The following is a 20980-nucleotide window of genomic DNA, read 5'->3' as shown; positions in this document are numbered from 1 at the left end:
GAATAAGGGGAGCACATGGGACCTCTCCACTTTAAACTGGAGAAATCCAATATGCATCAGTTCTCCTTAGCAAGTGCCGTGTAATGCAGGATTCTGTGTAATTTAATATGTGATCCATGCACAATGTGGTGGTGCATGTCTGGACTTCTAGCCCTTAGAAGCATTTCTGGACACACAGAAGGTCTGAGGGCAGCCTAGCTGCATTAAGATCTTGTCTCAAAAATCCAAAACCTGGACTGAAGAGATGACTCAGCAGTTAAGAGCACTCTGCTCTTCCAGAGGAGCCAGGTTCTGTTCCCAGCTTAGCAGCATCCCACGGCCAGCTGTAACTCCGGCTCTAGGGGATCTGACACCTGCAGGCACATAGGTACATGCAGGCACACAACTTTACACAGGAAAAGAAAAAGGTTGTGATCATAGAATGTATTTATTGGCATGATGTCACCTGTCACCTCCTTCCGTGTAAAACTGTGGGATGGAAGGTCTGGATCACAGGGATGCTCACTTCATGACAGTATAGTGACAGGAACATGACTCCCATCAGATCCCGAGTACAATTCTCTTTTCCTCTGCTTTCTGTAAGTCACTTGATTTCTTTGAGTCTCACTTAGAAAATTATGAGGCAGAAGAAATTTATCATAAAATATTCTTCTGGAAATGCAAAAGCCTAAATCTTACTAAGTAAGCGAATTACTTATTCAGTCTCATAGGTGGGACTCTCAACTCATTGGAAATGGCTAGGGCAGAGGAGTGCTACCACAGGACAGATCAGCAAAGTCCCAAGTGCCAAGTGAAGCCTCCCAACTACAGGATGGAAGGCGACAGGCACTGCCACCTATGTCTAATGAACTCTTGAAACAGGGAAGTCCAAACTGATATGCCTTCAGTGAAAGAGACACACAAAGACTTGGTAGCAGCTCATGTCAAATACCTCACTGCTATTTATTTCTCTTTTCAGACAGGGTCTGATGGGGCCGAGATGAATGCATCTCTGATTCAGAGTTGTGTTATGCAATAACACAGATTTGAACTCTGGCAAGTTCTCAACCTTAGTTTCTTTGCCAGTCCTAGTTCATGAAACCAGGGACAAGGTCCACTTCTTATAGCTTGAAGAAGGACACACGAGGCTACAAAGACACTAGGGAAAGCAGAGCCCGCACCTCAGCATGGACAGAGTTGATACTTGTCAACTCTGGTGTCAAGTTGTGATACTTGACACCACTCTCTGACACAAATTCTTTCTGACACAGAAGACACTTGTATTTTCCAGTCACAAAGTTGCCTTGTCTCAAAGACAGAAAGAGAATTAGAGGTAAAGTCAGGAAAACATACCTGGGCTTTGTTCAGGGACTGTGGGTAATGAATAGGGGAGTCTACTTAACCAAAAATCATGGGGAATGGTCCAACATGGTGGTAGAGTTTATGAGAAACAGCTGAGACAAACTCTCACCACTACACATCTTTTCTGGTGCCACTCTGCGCCAACACCCACTGTACCACGACACAACCTGGCATTCTCCTTCCACTATGTTCCAAGCCGCTGTTTCTTCTTGGCTTCTTTTTGCTTCACGCTTAGCTTATCTTGACTCCTCCCCACCAATAATCAAATTCCCCAAGTTCACTAGGGGCACCAGGTTCTGTCCTTTGCATGGTGAACCATGGTGGCAAACGGTGCCTTAGAAATCCCGAATGAGACAAATATCGTCCATAGTACCTAGTTTAAGGACTCAGAAACCAGCATCAAGATGATGCTCTCCTAAGTGCTGCTACAAAAACCTGCTGAGATGCATACACCTCCCGTGGTGCCTCAAACTGAGACCTCTCTCCCCTCCTAAAGCTGCTCATGTCATGGTGCTCATGTTGTATGAGCAGATACTTCTGAATGGGACTGGAAAGTGGCAGCATTTCCCATGGCTCATGGGTGGTAGGGTACCTGGGTCACCATGGAAACGGCTCAGAGAGATGAGTGGTTGTTAGCATGAAGCCCTGTCCTGTCTCACATCCCATGGGGCCAGTAGAGTCTGGATGGGTTTGGAGGATCTTCACCAGTCCAAAAAATTTTTTTCAGGTAGATTATGGCAAATTAAGGCAAGGGAGCCCAACGCAAGGATCAGGGAGAAGGAAGCAGTCTCTGGTTGTGACTCCAAATTCACAGAGCTTTCTTCAAATTCCCTAAATGGGCAAGGCACGACCTTTTCTGTATCCTGACACACCCTGCTATACCACCCAGTATGAGATCAAGAATGCCCCACAACACTGAGGTCAAAGGGCAGCCTCTGAAGATGGTGACCAACAGAATGACCAGTTGTTCACCTAAACCGAGTTCTCATCCACTCCAGACTACTGGAGAGAGTACATTACGATGGTAAACTGAAAATGTCACAAACCAGTGTACAAGAGCCCAGGTGAGCTTTAAGGCCAGACACACTACTGTAGACAGCCTCACAGCCCTGAAAGAGAGAAGCAGCAAGGTGAGTCCTGCACACAAGGAACCTTCTCTGAGCAACGTAATCATTTACACTGGCTCATTCCATATCAGGAGCTAGAAGATCAGTCGCCAGTGCCACAAACCAAATACTAAAAAGCATAAAAGAAGACAGAGGAGAGGAGGAAATCCAACACAGAAGACAATAAAGAAGGCGAACAGTAGGGCCGAGCTGTCCCTTTCCCTTTCTCGCTCTCTGATATGTAACAGAACACTCAAAGTTTCAGAGTTATGTTTTATTTATTTATATCAACTACATCTGTATTTATTTCTTCCAAAAGGACTACACTATCAGCTCTGGTACTAATTTTAAAGATAGCAGCAAGTCTCTGCTGCTCTATCATTGAGAAGCGGAGTCCATTCACACTTTCTCTGAGTCTGGGTTAGCCCTACAGTGATGGTCTGAATTAAGAAATATTCCTCCACAGACTTCTGTCTTAGTTGCTCAGTTCCTGTGAAGAGATACCATTGACTAAGGCACCTTATAAAAGAAAGCATTTAATTAGGGACTTGCTTACATTTAATCAGGTTATGGGTGGGCCATAACCATCATGGTGGGAAGGACGCAATAGACAGGCAAGCACAGGGCTGGAGCAGTAGCTGAGAGCTTACATCACCCAGAAGTTGGAAATAGAGCCAGAGTTAGCTGGGAATGGCCTGGACTTTTGAAACCTCAAAGCCTGCCTGTCCCTAGTGACACACCTCTTCCAACAAGGCCACATCTCCTAGTCCTTCCCAAACAGTTCTGCCAAGTAGGAAGTAAGCATCAAATAATCGAGCCTGTAGGGGCATTCTCATTCACACCGCCACAGCTTCCATATGCCCCACTTGGTGGCACTGTTTGGGAAGTTGTAGAACTTCCAGGAAGTGTAGTCTTACTGGAGGAAGTACATCACTGGGGGTGGGACTTAAGCATTTATAGTCCCACTCAATTTTCTGTTTGCTCTCTGCTTCAAGCTTGCTTTTGAGGGCATGAACTTTCAGCTTTCTGTTCCTGCTACCACGCCTGCCCCTTGTGGCTATCCTCCCCACCGCATGGATTCTATCCCTCTAGAACTGTGAGCCCGAATGACTCTTCCTTCTGCAAGCTGCTGGTCACGGTGCCACACCAACAGAAAAGGACGAATACACCTGTGATGCAATCGACTAACAGGAGCTATGAAATGACGCTGTACAAACTGTGCAGTGGGACCTCAGAAGGGCTGCACCTTCTACTTCTGTGTCTGAAGCTGGTCACTTACATCCCCCATGGGCAATCCTGCTCTTCTGCAGACAGAGAAGACAGATGGAGTGCCACATGCTCAGCTGAACACAGCTGATGGGACATTCCAGTTCACTGCCCACGAGTGACCTCAGACGATGCTGCATGTAGCAGCAGGGCTATCCTGATGATCATCAGAATTATGGCGGTACCCGGCTCTGAACAAACTAAATCATGGTTGCACGCCTCCACACAGTTCAAGTACTTCATCATGAAACAATCAGGAACTAAAGCATCAGATTCTTCAGAATTTATATTATTTACTGATACAATGAAAGAGGAAGAGTCACCTGGTTAGGACACTGGATACGATGGTACTTCTTGGTATCCGTCTTCCACTTGTGCAGTACTTCCTGGGCTGAATGTAGGCAACCCAGGGCGAGTGTATTTTAACTAGAAGACAAGAAACACTGGATTGCAAGAATGCAACTCCCAACCAAGATACCGCCAAAGCTTCACACCAACTTTAAGAAAGGCGTAGCTATTTTATTTCCATCATGGATGCCTGTGTATGGGTATGTGAACATGAGTGAAGTACCTGCAAGGACCAGAGAACAGCTTTGGTTCACTTGGGGTTGCAATTACAGGCACTGTGAGCTGCCAAATGTGGGTGCCAGGAACAAAACCGGGATCTTCTACAAGAGCAGCAAGTGTGCAATGCCCATCAAAATCCCAGCAAAATTCTTCAAAGACCTCAAAAGAACGGTACTCAACTTCATATAGAAAAGCAAAAAACCCAGGATAGCTAAAACAATCCTGGGCAATAAAAGAACTTCTGGAGGCATGACAATCCCTGACTTCAAACTCTACTACAGAGCTACAGTACTGAAAACAACCTGGTATTGGCATAAGAACAGACAAAACCGAATAGAAAGGAACCGAATAGAAGACCCAGATACCAATCCACACATCTTCAAACACCTGATCTTTGATAAAGAAGCAAAAAAAAAATCAAATGGAAAAAAGAAAGCATATTTAACAAGTGGTGCTGGCATTACTGGATATCAACATGTAAAAAAAAAATGAAAATAGACCCATATCTATCACCATGCACAAAACTCAAGTCCAAATGGATCAAAGACCTCAACATAAAGCCAGCCACACTGAACCTTATAGAAGAGAAAGTGGGAAGTACACTTGAACGCATTGGCACAGGGGACCACTTCTTAAATATAACCCCAGCAGCACAGACACTAAGAGAAACAATTAATAAATGGGACCTCCTGAAACTGAAAAGCTTCTGTAAAGCAAATGACATGGTCAACAAGACAAAAGGACAGCGTACAAATGGGAAAAGATCTTCACTAACCCCACATCAGACAGAGGTCTGATCTCCAAAATATACAAAGAATTCAAGAAACTGGACACCAAAAGATCACATAATACAATTAAAAAAATGGAGTACAGACCTAAACAGAGAATTCTCAACAGAGGAATCTAAAATGGCTGAAAGACACTTAAGGAAACGTTCAACATCCTTAGTCATCAGAAAAATGCAAATCAAAACAACCCTGAGACTCCATCTTACACCTGTAAGAATGTCCAAGATCAAAAACACTGATGACAACTTATGCTGGAGAGGTTGTGGGGAAAAGGGAACACTTCTGCATTGCTGGTGGGAATGCAAGCTGGTACAACCCCATTGGATGTCAGTGTGGCAATTTCTCAGAAAGTTAGGGAACAACCTTCCTCAAGACCCAGTAATACCACTTTGGGGTATATATCCAAAGGATGCTCAATAGTGCCACAAGGCCATGTGCTCAACTATGTTCATAGCAGCTTTGTTTGTCACAACCAGAACCTGGAAACAACCTGAATGCCCCTTGACTGAAGAATGGATAAGCAAAATGTGGTACATTTACACAATGGAGTACTATACAGCAGAAAAAATAATGACAGCTTGAATTTTGCAGGCAAATGGATGGAACTAGAAAACATTATTTTGAGTGAGGTAACCCAGACACAGAAAGACAATTGTCACATGTGCTCACTCATAGGTGGTTTTTAAACCTAAAGCAAAGAAAGCCAGCCTACAAACCACAATCCCAGAGAACCTAGACAACAATGCGGACACTAAGAGAGACTTACATAGATATAATCTACATGGGAAGTAGAAAGTAGAAAAAGACAAGACCTCTTGAGTAAATTAGGAGCATGGGGACCTTGGGGGAGGGTTGAAGGGGGGAGGGGAGAGGCAGGGAGGGGAGCAGAGAAAAATGTAGAGCTCAATAAATATCAATAAAAAAAGTATTTTAAAAAAGAGCAGCAAGTGCTCTTAACTACAGTTACGTTTCTCTAGCCCCTCACACCTACTTCTATAAATGAGGCATTTCAGCAGCCTACAAGATCAGGTGAGCACACAACAAAAGCAGTCTGTGCAGCCTGTCTGCAGACAAACTAGTTTAGTCTTGGATCCTCCCACACCCTAGACGGCAAGTCTTCTATGGTAACATTTCGTCTGTATTTTTAGAAGAGAAAAGTGAGGTGATGGTACATACCAGAGAAATAAAAAAGCCCATGAGGACCCTCAACCAGAGTACAGGGCTGGTGTCATTCAGAAGCATAACATCTCCTTAGCAACTAATTCCATTTGCCACTCTAGGTCCCTTTGTTAGAGGATGACCGTCAAGAAAGCACCACTTTTATAAACTAAACCACCCTATTGACTTAAGTTAGAAACCATGCAACTGTGGAAGAAAAGAATGAGGGTGATCTTCATGAAGACACTGGAGTGATTTCCAGGATATACTCTTTTTCTTCTTCTTCTTGAGGAAAGATTTCTTTGTGTAGTCCTGGCTGTCCTGAAATCTCCCTGTAGACCAGACTGGCATCAAATTCAGAGATTCACCTACCTCTGCCTCCTGAGTGCTAGGATTAAAGGTGTGCGCCACCACCTCCAGACACTCCAGGATATATTTTTAGGTAAACTAAACCAGGAAGTAAACAAGAATCCCGGAAGATGGGAGTGTAATAAAATGTACAAGTATCTGGCCCTGCATCTGGTAAAGATGCAGGAAGGATGAACAGAAACTAGCGAGTTGGTCATCTTTTGAAGTAGGAGGGAAAAGGACAAAATGAAAAGGAAAATGCAGGGCTAGAAGGAAGGCTCATTGGTTAACAGCACTGACTGTTCTTTCAGAGGACTCAGGTGGTCCAGTTAGGACATCTCTATCTTCGGTTAGGACATCTGCCACTTGAGGGGCATGGACACACGACTTCGAAACAATCTGATGCTCATGCAGTCTAAGCAGCACTGACCAGGTTTTCACTGCTAGACAAGGAGGGATGAATAGGAAGGAAGGCTGGAACTGGTCATATTGGACTGGAATTTAAGCACCATGTCTTATAATCACACAAGCCTGTGTGTGTAGAATAGCTGTAGTAGTTTGAGATGTCCTCCATCGCCACAGGCATTTGAACACTCAATTTCTAGGTGATTACACTGGGTAGGTTTAGGAGGCATGGTCTCATTGGAAGGAGTATGTCACTGGGGCTGGACTTTAAGGTTTCAAAAGTCATGTGTCATTTCCAGGGCATTCTCTTTAGTTGCTGCTTACGGTAGGAGACGTAAGTTCCCAGCTGATCCTGACCCATGCCTCCCTGACCCACCATGCCATGATAGTGATGAGCTCTTATCCCTCTGGAACGGTAAGTCCAAAAGAAACTCCTTCTTCTCTAAATTACTTTAATCATGGTGTTATATCAAGCAATAGAAAAGTAACTAATAGTGTGTGTGTGTGTGTGTGTGTGTGTGCACATGATTAAATATGGGCTTTATGTGGGACATGAATAACCACATATATATAATAGTTCCACACTGGCAGAACCCAGAAGCAATGAAAGCCAAGTAGGCATAAACACACTTAGCACTCAGATCTTCTACTACATATTCTAAATATATTCTCTTAATAGGAACCAGCATATCTTACAAAAATGGCTAATTTCAGGAGTGTGGCAGGGAAAACACAAGCTAATTTTTCAGTATCTTATGGTATTTAAAAAAAAAGTATGGGCTGGAGAGCTGGCTCAGAAGTTAGTCACACTGGCTGCTCTTCTAGAGGGATGGGGTTCAGTTCCCAGCACATACATAATGATTTAATGATTGACAACCATCTGGAACTCAAATCCTAGGGGATCTGATGTCTCCTGGCCTCTGTAGGCACCAGGCATGCACATGATGCATGTACATACATGTAGACAAATACTCATACATATAAAATAAGTAAGTTTTTGCTTTGTTTTTTGTTTGTTTGTTTGCTTGTTTTGTTTTTCTGTGTTTCTCTGTGTAGCCCTGGCTGTCCTGGAACTCACTGTGTAGACCAGGCTGGCCTCGAACTTAGAGATCCACCTACCTCTGCCTCCAGAACACTGGGATTAAAGGTGTGCATCATCACACCTGGCAATAAATGTTTTTTTGGTTTTTGCTTTTGTTTTTTTTTTTTTAAACAAAGACATGTTTAGGTACATCAAAAGACTCAGGAGTCTATTTGACATACCATTAACACTCCAAACTGGGTCAATTGGAGGAGAAAGCTAAATACTACTAGTAGTGAATTAGAACCTAGAGACTAAAGTAAGTATCTCAAAGAGCGAGTCTCCATGCAGAGCTATTCCAGCAGCTGTAGCTCATGAAGATTGAGCATGGGCCGGCGGGAAGGCTAGGTACTTGTCACCCAGCCTGAGGACCTGAGTTTAATCCATAAGATTCACGTGATGGAAGGAAAGAACAGACTCCTCCTTCAGGTTGTCCTCTGACACCCATATGCATCCCTCCCCATAAATAAAACACACTTTAAAATATATATAAAGACCGTGTATGTAATGTAATTTCAGTTGCTATTCTTGTCACTATTCCTTAACTAATTCAGTAACACCGCTGTTTTGTTTGTGTTTGTTTTTCTGGAACAGGGTCTCACTATGTAGTCAAGGCTGTTCTTTTCCATGCATTCTTTCCCCTAATCTCCTAGTGCTCTGTGCACCACCACACATGGTGTAGTAACTGCTTGTAAAGCATTTCCTTTGTATCACATAGTTTAAACAATCTAGAAATGACTTAAAGTACACAGGAGGTGCACACAGATGCTAGGCAAAGTCCATGCCATTTGGTAAAAGGTGCTTGAACATCCATAAGATGTTTGAGTGTCCATAGAATATCATCATTTGTGAGATTTTTCTACAACTAATTCCTCATGAGTTATGAGGGAAGGCTTCGCTGCTAGTAATAATTTTTTCTCACGGTACACTTACAATGAATAACTACACAAGTTATGAAATAAATGAGTTTATGTAACCCCATAGTAACACTTGCTGCAGGAAAGGTTCATCAGTGAATGCTGACTGAGTATGAGACAGAAGATCTTTGCACAGGCTTGGTCTCTATTCCAACGATGCTCTAATTAAGAGATCTGTGTAATTTTATCCCTGAGCTGGAAGACACTCCCTTGCCAACTGATCAGTTCGCACCACAGAAACTTTCTTCTGATCACATCAGTATCATATAACTTCTGACTCGATGCATCAAGAAGGTTCAACATTGCCTGGGTAGCATTCCTATAAAAACCATATAGCCTTCAACCTAGGCTTGAGAGAACACCACACAAATCCATACTTGGAAACATCTATACAATAGTGTCAATGACACGTGACCTTACCTTCCGATCGTCGGGTACCAGGTCCTGGAGCACCTTCCTCTTTGGCCATTCCTTGGTCAGTTCAGCAGAGGCCAGCTCCTGCAGATGGTACACAGCTATCTTGGCAGAACGCCGCTGAACTCGACCTCCACCCTTTGTCTCCAGACTCATCTCCTTCAAACAGTCCGGCTGTGCCGATTCTGGGAAGAAGACCTGCAAGAGTGAGCCGTGAAAACACACATGAAACAGAGTGGCTTCAGTCACAGCCAGTGATTAAACAAGATGCACTTCGTAGCAGGATAAAAACCCTGTGACACTAGCACATGGGGGCAAGAGCTCCCTGGCCAGCCAGTCTAGCTAACACAGATAAGCACCAGAGTCATTGAGAGACGCCATCTTTAAAAATAAGGTAGAGCAAACCTGAGGAAGACACTCAATGCAGACATCTGACTTCAACACGCATGTTCACACATGTGCACGCATACATACACATGCATGTGTACATACACACAAACACATCCATACCATATTTCCCCACCTCATACAAAGGGGAAGACAGTAGGAGGAGATAGCTCTGTCTGTTAAGGTTGCTCCCCCAAACCCACATTAAAAAGATACGTGCGGTGGCACATTCATAATCACGCCACTCAAGCAGCTGAGACAGGAGGAACTCTGCGTCTCGAGCAGGCTAGCGAGCCTAGCAGAATGCCAAACCCTAGGCCAATGAGAGACCCTGTCACGATAAAAAACGGTGGGCAGCTACCAAAGAATGACACCTGAATTGTCCTCTGGCTTTTCATGCACACCCACATGTACCTATACCTATGCAGATGTGTGCAAGCATATACAGGCGCACAGACAAGAGTGGAAATGGAATATAGAAACAGAGTCAAGACAAAAAGAAAAAAATGAAGAACAAAGACAAAGCCCCACAAAAAATATAAATAAGAGGGAATGTTTAATTTTAAAAATACAGTAATGGGGATTGGAGAGATGGCCCAGCAGATAAAAGCATTTCTGCTCTTGCAGAGGACCTGGCTTTGATTCCCAGCATTCACACCATAGCTCATAACCATCCGTAACTCCAGTTCCAGGGGATTGGAACCCTTTTCTGACTTCCATGGGCACTAGGTACTCACACGGTGCACATATGCACACTCAGGGAAAATATTTATGCATGTAAAATAGATTCATAAAAAAATAATATATTAAAGCTTGGAGAGATGGTCGAAGGAAAAAGTACTTGTCATGCAAGCATGGGGATTGGAGTTTGTATCCCTGACACCCACAGAAAAGTTGGGTAGGCACAGCAGCCCGCTGGTAACCCCAACATTTAGGAGGTAGAGACAAGCTCATCCTGGCTAGCTAAACTGTCCAGAACTGCTGAGTTCCAGATTCATTCAGCAAGAGAACCTATCTTGAGAAATAAGTAAGTGATCAAGGAAGACAAGGTCAACTTCAGACCTTAATACAAGTGCGTATATATGCATGTGCACCTGCAAATACATGTGTGCCTAGACACACGCACACACACACACACACACACACACACACACACACACACATATGTTGTGGTGGTCTGAATGAGAATGGCCCCCATGAGCTCTGATGTTTGAAGACTTGGTCCCCAGTAAATGGAACTGTTTGGGAAGGATTAGGAAGTATGGCCTCATTAGAGGAGGTGTGTCACTGGGGGTGGGCTTTGAAATTTCAAAGGATCTTGCCATTTCCAATTAGTTCGCTCTTCCTCTGCCTTCTACTTGTAGATTAAGTTGTGAGCTCTCAGCTGTCCTGCCACAATGAACTCTTAACCCCCTGAAACCATGAGCCTGATTAAACACTTTCTTGTAAGTTGCCTTGGTAACTAAGACATATGTACATCCTATTCCCCCACCCCCTATTATCTCCATAGAAGAGATAACAAAAGCCTTCAAAGAGCAAACAGGACACAAATGAGGAAGCAAGGATTCACAGAAGATACAAGAGGGAGTGTCTAGAGAAGAATCAATACTTACAGGCCCGTGCTCTGACCTCATGTGATATGCAAGCCCAGCCTTTGACCTGTATGGTTTTCCACAGTGCTGACATTTCAGGGTCAACTTCTCCAGCTCTGCTGCCTCTTTGCCACATTTTCTAACATGGTACAGATATCCCATAATGCTGGTGAAGGTACTGGGGCAACTCTGAGCATAGGAAAAAAAGCCCATGTCAGAATCATACACGTTTCACATGATCCCTAAATTTCTCAGGCATTGCCATGCACCACAAGCCACAGACAGTGAGATTGCAAGATGCTCACCTACATTTCCCATTGGCACCACCCTCCTTCTAGGCAGTGTTGTCTATGGCTATATGGTCAATCAGTTGAGTAATCATTAAGAAAGTAGAAGCATACACCTACTCTGCATCAGAACTTCCCTCTCTGGACTGTGACCCAAACCCACCCCAGTATCAACTAGCCAGCAACATCCAGTTCATTATAGTATGAGCTCATGAGATGAATCATCTTCACCATGCTAAAGGAAGATTAGTAAAGAAGCCCCTTTGTGGGCTGGAGAGATGGCTAAGTGGTTAAGGCCACTGACTACTCTTCCAGAGGTTCCAGGTTCAATTCCAAGAACCCATGTGCAGTTTACAACTATATGCAACTCTAAGATCTGATAGATACCGTCACATGAACATACATGCAGGTAAAACACATATCATATAAAATAAAATAAAAATAAAAATAAAAGAAGAAGAGGAGGAAGAGAAGGAAGAAAAAGGAAGAAGAATGAAGAGGAGAAGGAAGAAGGAGAAGGAGAGGAAGGGGAAGGGGAAGGGGAAGGAGGAGGAGGAGGAGGAGGAAGAAGAAGAAGAAGAAGAAGAAGAAGAAGAAGAAAGCAGCAGCAGCAGTGGTCCCTTCAAGCAAGGATGAGAGGGAATATATTTGTGGAGAGGAGAAAAACTAAAGAACTAACAATGACTGCAAGAGACCTGGAAAGTAGGTACCACCCAATGTCACTAGACGGCAAGGGAAGAGGGGAACAAATGGGAAAGAACAACAGAAAGACACAGACCTAAGACTCCAGAAGGATCTGCTGCCAAGGGTTCTTAACTCCCGCATGCACCTGAGCTTCCCCATTCTTTTGAGAACCGTTCACAGCTGCTCCCTCTCGCTGGGATCATCTACCTCATTTCCTGCCTTCAAAATTGGCTGAAAAAAAAAGAGTAATAAACATGATTTATGAAACAGAAAACAAAACAGCACTCCCCCACCTCACCTCCCCCCACAAAAAGACAGAAAAATCAACAGTTGAACTATGAGCAATACTGATATCATGAAGTCCCAAGTTCCAGCTCTCTCCATCTTCTGGATGGCCTGAAGTAAATACAACAAATACACAAGTTCTCATCTCTAACTCCCAGTAGAGGAGTAACCTAAACACACAAATACCTATGGTCCAGCGCAAAGATTTCATCTTATGTAATTTCAGTAATGAAGACTCTTATTCACTCTTCTATGAGGTATAAGAGCCAGATCCAGCTTCATTGAGCTGTCTATACTCGTTAAGTAAAATACACAAAACACCAGAACAGAAGGTCAGCCAAGATGGAGGAAGCTAGTAATTTACTGGGCTCCTTGTCCCTGCATCTCCTGCAAGAGCTATAGCAAGGATCAACAGCCTGAAGTGGAGAAATACTTCAGGATGGACTGTTGCCCTGGCTACAAGGCTTGTGTGGTCCTGGCTCCCAAACAGCCTGAGGGAGCCCCATGTGTGGACACACTTCTTTAGGCAGAGCCTATATAGACTCTGCTGCAGCAGCAGCAGCCAGGGCTCTGAATGCAGCACCAGTAGCTATGCTGGAGGTTGTCAAACTGCCTTGCCGTCCAGCTGAGGATAGTCACTTCTCTACGGCAGAGAAGACTCCAGAGGTGGTGTGCTCCTCTCCCCACCCAAGAACTCCTACCACAGGAGAGGCCAGCTTCTCTTGCTGTGTCCTGGGCTGCTACACCCAGGAGGACTTCCCAGCTGCCATAGCTGCAGCCTGGCCTTAGGTCTCCCATCTCCCCAACCTCACCAGATATTGCATCTTCCCCAGGTTCCACAGAGCTTCTATCAGCCTCCCGAGGAGAGTCCTGGTCTCTCACTTGACATCAGGTACCAAGATGGAGGTGGCATCACAGACATGGACAAACCAGGCTCAGGATAATTCTTTTCTTCTCTTTTAAAGATTTACTTTACCTACTTGTTCACTTTTTTGTTTATTTATTTATGGGTTTTCAAGAAAGGGTTTCTCTGTGTAACAGCCCTGGCTGTCCTGGAACTTGCTTTGTAGACCAGGCCAGCCTCCAATTCACACAGATCAGCCTGTGTAACATGAGAAGACTGGGCTTGCTTGTTCGGATTTCTGTCCTGCCCAGCCCCCCAGCTGCTTAGCCCCAAAGAAAATGACACAGAGAACTCCGTAACTTATAATGCTGATTGATCCATTAGGTCAGGCTTCTTACTGGCTAACTCTCATGTCTTGATTAATCCATTTTTCTGATCTATATTAGCCATGTGGCTCAGTACCTTTTTCAGTGGGGCAGCTCACAACCTGCTGCTTCGGTGATCTGAGCAGGAGTGGGAGGAATCAGCTTCCTCCTCCCTAGAATTCTCCTGCTCTCCTTGCATCATTTCCACTTCCTGTCTGGTTTTTCCACCTACACCTCCTGCCTGGCCAATCAGCGTTTATTTAAAACATGATTGACAGAATACAGACAATTCTCCCGCACCACTTCCCCCTCTTTTTTAAAAAATAAAAAACAAACAAAGGAAAATATCCATAGTCCAGTTTTTGGGAATGTGGGCGTAGTATTCCAGGCTACTTCCTGCTGGTTGGGGGTGCTGATAATCTTATGGGGACCTAAAGAAAATTTAGAGCTATGATCAAGTCCTGTGAGTCTTGATCATCTCAGGCAGCAGTCTTGAACCTGTTCTGGATGAAGAACTCAGACATCTGGGCCATCTGTTCCTACCGGAGATTGCTCAGGTGGTCTCCCTTGGTCAAAGTTGATTTTTCTTAACTCCAAATAAATCCAGAGCCTCTCATTTTCTGTGAAAACAAAAGCAAAATCTCTTCTCCAAAGTAACATACCTTTTGACTTCAATTCTAAAGCCAAGATATTTTCAAAATACCTATCTTGGATTAATTTTGCAGCATTTATAAGCAAATATTTTTTAGAAGGTGTTTTTCCTTTCTCGGTATTCAAACAATTTAAAGAGAGCATAATAGCATACAGTATCAAGATTCTCTGTGTATTTTCCATCTTTATGTGGCTTTATTTTAACCTCTATTTCTTTTATTTTTACTTTTAACTTTTGGCTTTTTGAGACAGGTTCTCTGCATATCTTTGTCCTGGAACTCCCTCTGTAGACCAGGCTATCTTTGAACTCCCAGAGATCCGTCTGTCTCTGCCTCCCAGGCTACTCGTTCTCTCTCTCTCTCTTTCTCTCTCTCTCTCTCTTTCTTTTTTTTTTTTTTTTTACTTTGAGAACTTTAACCTTTAGCCTGTATATATTTTTAACAGAAAGTAAACCATTTAGAGGTTTTCTTACTCTTTTGGATCTCTCTTTACTGTATATCTCTCTTTTTCTGACCACATGGGTCTTTAATTTGCTAAGGAATATGGAGAAAACAACAGTCAAAAGCTCTTAAGGCATTTGAAGGTCCTTGCCAGGAAGCAAGCTGCAACAGTGTTTCCATAGTCTGGACTGGCTGCTTGAAAGAGTCAGAGTTTTCCCTGGCAGGACTGCCCAGAAAGCCGGCATTTTAAAACTGCGCAGCTTTTTTCCTGCTACAGCTGAAAAACAAAATGCTTTACTCTAGTCTTTCCCAAGTTTTCTCAGGCTTTCTGTGGATGCAGTTATCCACGTGGGTGCCATTTGTAACATGAGGGGCAGCAGCTTGTTTGTGTTTTTGTCCTGCCCTGTTCCCCCAGCTGTTTAGTCCCAGAGCAAAATCACACATAGAGATCTCTTTAAGTTATAATGCTGATTGGCCCATTAGGTCAGGCTTCTTACTGGCTAACTCTCACATCTTGATTAATCCATTTTTCTGATCTTTGTTAGCCGTGTGGCTCAGTACCTTTCTCAGTGGGGCAGCTCAAATCCTGCTGCTTCGGTGATCTGGGCAGGAGTGAGAGGAATCAGCTTCCTCCTCCCTACAATTCTCCTGCTCTCCTTGCATCATTTCCACTTCCTGTCTGGTTTTTCCACCTACACCTCCTGCCTGGCCAATCAGCGTTTATTTAAAACATGATTGACAGAATACAGACAATTCTCCCGCACCAGGCCTGCCTCTGACTTCTGAGTGCAGGATTAAAAGTGCACACCACCACACCCAGTGATTTATTTTATTTTTGATCGTGTATATGTATCTGTGTGGGGGCCTGTGAATGTGAGTGCCAGTACCTGGGGATAGATGTCAGAGGTGTCAGACCCCCAAGAACCGGAGTTAGGCAGTTGTGTGCTGCCCAATGTGGGTGCTGGGAACAGAACTCAGGTCCTCTCAAGAACACTATACGCTCTTAACTAATGAGCCATCTCTCCAGCCTTCTCAGCATAGGATGTTTCTAAATCTTTAGGGCATCTTGGAGCCCTGGAGGTCTTCCTGTTGAGTAGTTTCTGTCTCTTATATGCACTAGCCCTCTAACTTGCTAGAGATGAGCCTTTGCCACTTTCACCGAGCTGACACAACACTGTTGCTAACGTCCCCACATCCTCCTCATGTTGTCTGTGGATTTCCAGTCTAGAAGTGGAGCTGTTGCTTGTGGGTGCATTTCCTTCGATGGATAACTGCCCACAAGTTCTTTAGGTGTCCCAGTCTGTTGCCCCCCATTCCTAACATTCTGAGCAAAAAGCTGTGCCTTGGTTGAGACAAGGTTGCACTATGCGGCCCAGCCAGATGCCTGTACTAGCAATCCTCCCATCTCAGCTTCCTAAGAGCTGGAACTGTACAGGCCTGTGACTGGGAAGCCTTTGAACATTTGCTTTGCTTCTCGCCACAGTTTTATTTTTATTTATTTATTTATTTTATATTTATTTATTTATTATGTATACAGTATTCTGTCTGCGTGTATGCCTGCAGGCCAGAAGAGGGCACCAGACCTCATTACAGATGGTTGTGAGCCACCATGTGGTTGCTGTGAATTGAACTCAGGACCTTTGGAAGAGCAGGCAATGCTCTTAACCTCTGAGCCGTCTCTCCAGCCCCTCGCCACAGTTTTAATGTTCACTTCCCAATGATCAATGGAATGGACAGAAATGATGTAACTGGGTCATACGGTAGTTCTAGTCTTGGCTTTTTGAGGGAACCTCCACACTCACTTACACGGTGGCTCCACCAGTTTATATTCCCACCACGGTGGATGAAGATTCCTCTTTCCCCACATATTTTGTTTTGAAAAACTTAAAAATATTTATGTGTCTATGTATATGTATGTATGCATGCAATTGTATATGTACATATGTATATATGTAATATATGTATACATGCATGCCTGCGTGTGTATGACCACCACAAAGGCTCACAAGGAACACATGAAACTCTTACCAGGCTATTATGATTGGCCATGACGTGATACTTCATCCCCGCTAGAGAATGGAGCTATTTCCCACAATGATGGCAGGTGAACATATCCTGAAGGAGAGAAGCCAGTGCTCAGCGCCAGAGGCTCAGGGGAGAAACAGCCTGTGCCACTTCTTTCTCATCATGTGCTATGGCTCGATTCTGATGTCGTCCACAGGCTCGTGTGTGGAGCACCTGGTCCCCAGCTGGTGCCACTGTTTTGGGAGGTCGTGGGGTTTGGTTGGAGGAGGGTGGTCTAGGAGTGGGCCTGCCTACTCCTGCTTTTTGTCCTGATTCAACAGCCATGTGAAAAGCTCTGACACAAGCTCCTGGCGCCCCAGGTGAGTACTCCAGCCGCCACACCATCCTGGCCACCAGCGGCTTTACACCCTCTCCCACCATGAGTCACGTAAACCCGCCCTTTAACTGCTCAGGTCAGAAATCTGGTCAAACAGTTGCCATTTCTCCAACATTTTATGAGAAGTAACCAAGGTCCGTACTTTAAAAAAGCAACAAGTAGTGCAGTTACACAAGCAAGCAAACCAAGCCTATACATGCAAAGTCTGTTTTCTCTACTGTACAGTGCTACCCCAGCTAGTTATAAAAGACTGCACACAGTATCAGAAGCCTACAGTTTAATTAAAAAAAATCCCAACAGTCACAAAATGCCACAAAATAGCTAACCTGTTTACAGTTTCCCATGTGTTTCTTTAAACCTCCTATAGTCTTCCTCCCCACTGCCTGGCAGGTAGGACAGGAAACACTGCCTTTATCCATGATTTCTAAGTACCATTTTTTCTCCATACTTCCTACAATGAAAAGAACAGGACACTGTAACCTGTAGCATTCTCCAGAAACGAAAAGCTTAGGTCTACAACTGAGGAAGAGTATCATAAAATGGTTTGTCCTGGTAGGTGGCAATGAAGAGACTCCTGGGGTATATAATTTCCACACACAACCTGTTTCCATTCACTGTAGAGTTCCAGAAACTTCTACCCATTTCCCCACGGGGGGAAAAAAAAAACAACCCATGTGAGACTCACTCCAAGCCTGGTGACAACACAGCCGCACACCACTTTCCAGACCGTGACTTAAGAAAAAGATACTGAGACACGCAAAATTGTTTTCTAAGTTTTTTTTCCCTATGTGCCTGAGACCATGCTAAATGTTTTTATGTCATTTAAATTTCATAATTCTGATACCTTTTATATACTTACATACAGGGAAACCCGGGGTTGTACAAGGGAAATAGACTGAGGCAGGGCAGTGGGCATAAAGTGTCAAAACTTAAAAGTCTAGTGACCACCAAACCAGCAGCTCTTTCAGCGGACTGCAGGTGAGGCTTGGGGGAGTGCCCGCCTAGCAGGAATGAAGTGTTAGGTTCAAATCTTTACACAGGCAAGGAGAAGAGGGAGAAAGGGAGGGAAGGGGGAAGGGGAAGGGAGGGAGGGGGGAGGGGAAGGGAGGGAGGAGGAAGGGGAGGGCCTCATCTGGCACACCATCCCTCACAGAAACAACAGATATTCGAAGAGGAAGCATACCTGCCGCATAAACTGGAGGTTCCTTCCGAACCCGACAGGCCTGGGGTTTGGGGTGAGGTTGAGCTTTAGGCCGTTGCTTCCTCCCTGACATAAGACAGAAACTAAGAAATCTGAAGCCTCGTCAGCTTTACAAACCCCTTCCCCTTCTCTTCAGCACACTAGGTTCCTTGAAACTAGCCTTCCTAAGACAGGTCTGAGGGAAAGGCTACAAGATGGCAGGTGAAAGCCATTCCCTCACTCAAATTCTAGAGGCTCCAAAGTCAGTCAAGCCTCCAGACCAAAGGCTTTCTCCCTCAGGCCTTAAAGGATGTCACTCAGCCTCCCAGGGAAGGACAGACAGACAGCACAGGGCCCTACCATAAAGCTTGTGCTTCTTTTGAGGAAGCTCGCGATAGTCTTCATCTTCTTCCTGCTTGATTTTCCTTTTTCCTTTGGCCTTTTCCTTTGCACCTGTACCTCACACACCGCACAACAAAAGTCCATAAATGAACACTTGGGCCACCAAGGGACAGGTCGCCAGCAAACACACCCTCACAGAACAGCCTAGGGGCCCTGGTGTGAGAGGCTCCCTCTTCCTTTTAGACTGCCTTCCCTCACAACCCAACCACTCTTCCTCAGGCTGAAGAGCCTATAAAACTCATCTCTCCTGACTATGACCGAGGGCGAGAGAAGCAGAGCTAAACAGAGATGACCATGAGTCACTGACGGCAACCATCTAGCAAGCACTACCGTGATAATCTACCGCCCAGCCCCCACATCCTCGAAAGCAGAAGGAAATACAATATTCAGCAAAAGAAGGTGAAATGGGTTGCAATTCCATAAAGAGGAAGGTTGCTAGTAAGCAGGATTGGTAGAAGCACACTCTAAACACAAAGTTAACAGTGCGTGACAGCCCCACTCCTCAACATCTGTCTAATCACGTTGGTTGTAGTGTAAGTCTGAGACTCTGGAGGATGATGCAGGAGCATCATAATAAATTTGATGCTAGCTCGAGCTAGACACTATTTGAAGCCTGTCTGAGCTACATGATAAAAGCCTGTCTCAAACAAAATGGTGTCTAATCACTAATGACAATCCCGTGGCAGTGAACAACCCCACACACCTTTCTGTCTTAGAACTGAGAATCTGAAATGGATACCTTCAACTGGTGAACTAGCAGCAGGCTTGATTCTTATCTTCATCCAGTAGGTAGATTTCCGGAAGGATGCTGGGAAATCACTCATGGGTTCACATGAGGAGGTGGATGATGAGCCACTTAGGGAGTCATCATGAGGGATAGTGTTCTGGAAGCTGTTGTCCTTGGTGGAGCACTGGGTCCTGCTACTGACACAACGCAAAGATATGTCCCGCAGGGAGAGGCTGGAGAAATCTCCTGTAATGTTTCTTATATTGTAACAATACAACCCAGTTAATAACTTGGGCAAAACTCGAGTGGCTTTTGCTTTGTTTACAAAAAAATAAAGAAAAAGAAACACGCACACACAAAAACACTATATGGCTATAATATCCTAACAGTTACAAGTCAACGTAACACAGCATACACAATTCTTACTCTCAGTGCAGCCCGACAGAGTAAGCAGGCAATACCAGTGGTCCCTCTGCAGCCCAGGAAGGCATGCCTTCCCAGACTACTCTGAGAAAAGAAAGCAGGCAAGAAGATAGGATAGAACGTGACCACTCAAACGCTCCTTGGATGTACAGCCACACGTATCCGATCTGTCCGGTCTCTCTGATAGAAGGACCAGAATCAAAAGGCTTCTGAGCACAGAGGAAAAGACGGTCTGTGGATTCTGATGTGAACCATCCTCCCCCTCAGCCTCCCTTCCCAGCACTGATATGGGGCTCTGTCCTACTTATGCAACACAACCCTTAGCTTTCACAGCTTAAAAGCAATGCTATCTCATCTTAGTGAAGCTGACTAGAGAATCCTAGTAAATAGCTGGATTCAGATTTCTCAGTCAAACTGGTCATAAATAAAAAATTATTGAGCCTGACAGTGTGGTGCATGCCTTTAATACCAGCACTCGGGAGGCGGAGACAGGTTGATCTCTGTGAGTTCAAGGTTAGCCTGGTCTACAGAGCGAGTTCCAGAGCTAAACAGAGAAACCCTGCTTGGTGGGTTGGGGGGAGAAAGAAAAGAAAAATGACTAAGAGAGGCAGTGGTGGTGCACGCGTTTAATCCCAGCGCTTATGGGGCAGAGGCAGGCGGATCTCTGAGTTTGAGGCCAGCTTGGTCTACAGAATGAGTTCCAGGACAGCCAGTTCACAAAGAGAACCCCCCCTCACATACTCTCTCTCGCAGAGAGAAAGAGAGAGAGAGAGGAAGAAAGAGGAGGAGGAGGAGGAAGGAAGAGGAGGAAGGAGGAAGAGGGGGAAGGAGGAGGAGGAAGGAGGAGGAGGAGAAAAGAGAAGGAGGAAAGAGGAGGAGGAAGAAGAGGAAGAGGAGAAGGAGGAAGGAGGAGGGAGGAGG

General features: G+C 44.7%; 1 long non-coding RNA gene and 1 pseudogene across 2 annotated transcripts; both read right to left on the bottom strand.

Moving 5' to 3' along the window:
- Positions 1–1595: 1595 nt before the first annotated feature.
- LOC148117860 (zinc finger protein 512-like) lies at positions 1596–12568 on the bottom strand (annotated as a pseudogene). The gene is made up of 5 exons (XR_015736663.1): positions 12436–12568; positions 11392–11559; positions 9398–9589; positions 4037–4139; positions 1596–2450 (listed from the first exon to the last, which is right to left on the bottom strand). The product of XR_015736663.1 is annotated as a zinc finger protein 512-like (transcript).
- A 5941-nt stretch (positions 12569–18509) lies between these two features.
- Positions 18510–19828, bottom strand: LOC148117859 (uncharacterized). The gene is made up of 3 exons (XR_015736664.1): positions 19649–19828; positions 18868–18966; positions 18510–18594 (listed from the first exon to the last, which is right to left on the bottom strand). It is a non-coding gene; the product is annotated as an uncharacterized LOC148117859 (long non-coding RNA).
- Between the last annotated feature and the right edge of the window lie 1152 nt (positions 19829–20980).

Source organism: Myodes glareolus, chromosome 25 (assembly GCF_982192425.1).
Source record: "Myodes glareolus chromosome 25, mMyoGla1.1, whole genome shotgun sequence".
In the NCBI taxonomy this organism is placed as follows: Eukaryota; Metazoa; Chordata; class Mammalia; order Rodentia; family Cricetidae; genus Myodes; species Myodes glareolus.
This window is presented reverse-complemented; position numbering and strand designations above follow the sequence as displayed.